Consider the following 543-nt stretch of genomic DNA (forward strand, 5'->3'; position numbering starts at 1 on the left):
TTATTAAGTAACGTTATGTGAACAAAAAACACGGTCGATGTAAGTGTGATGGGGTTGGAAAATACAATAGACACTGTGTGAATGGAAAAGGGTAATGATGTTAGAGAATGCGTTATTTGGCCTTGCAATCTTTGACAGCAGATTTCGCAAGAATACCGCGCCCATTGTTCGGGGTGCGGGTGACACCAAAGACGGGAGGATGTGGACTCTATTCTGTTGGAATCCATTTTATATGTGTTTTTATTGCAATGGTAAAAGTAAAACAAATTGATAAGAAGAGTCATATCTAAGGTGTGTTGTATATATACAGGTAAAAGGAACTTGTATTAGAAACTGGTCATCTATAACTATAGGAGTGGCCAACATAATCTCAGCCTTATTGACATTTGTCATTGCTCCCTCCTCTTCTGGCTCACAGCCAAACGAAGTATGAATCATTATTATAGATATATCCAGCTAAATTTCTCATGTATACGTGAATTCGTTATTTATTTATAAACATATGCCAACTGAAGAATGTACGTTTTCATAGACTCGAACATG

Source organism: Penaeus monodon, chromosome 19, assembly GCF_015228065.2.
Source record: "Penaeus monodon isolate SGIC_2016 chromosome 19, NSTDA_Pmon_1, whole genome shotgun sequence".
NCBI lineage: Eukaryota > Metazoa > Arthropoda > Malacostraca > Decapoda > Penaeidae > Penaeus > Penaeus monodon.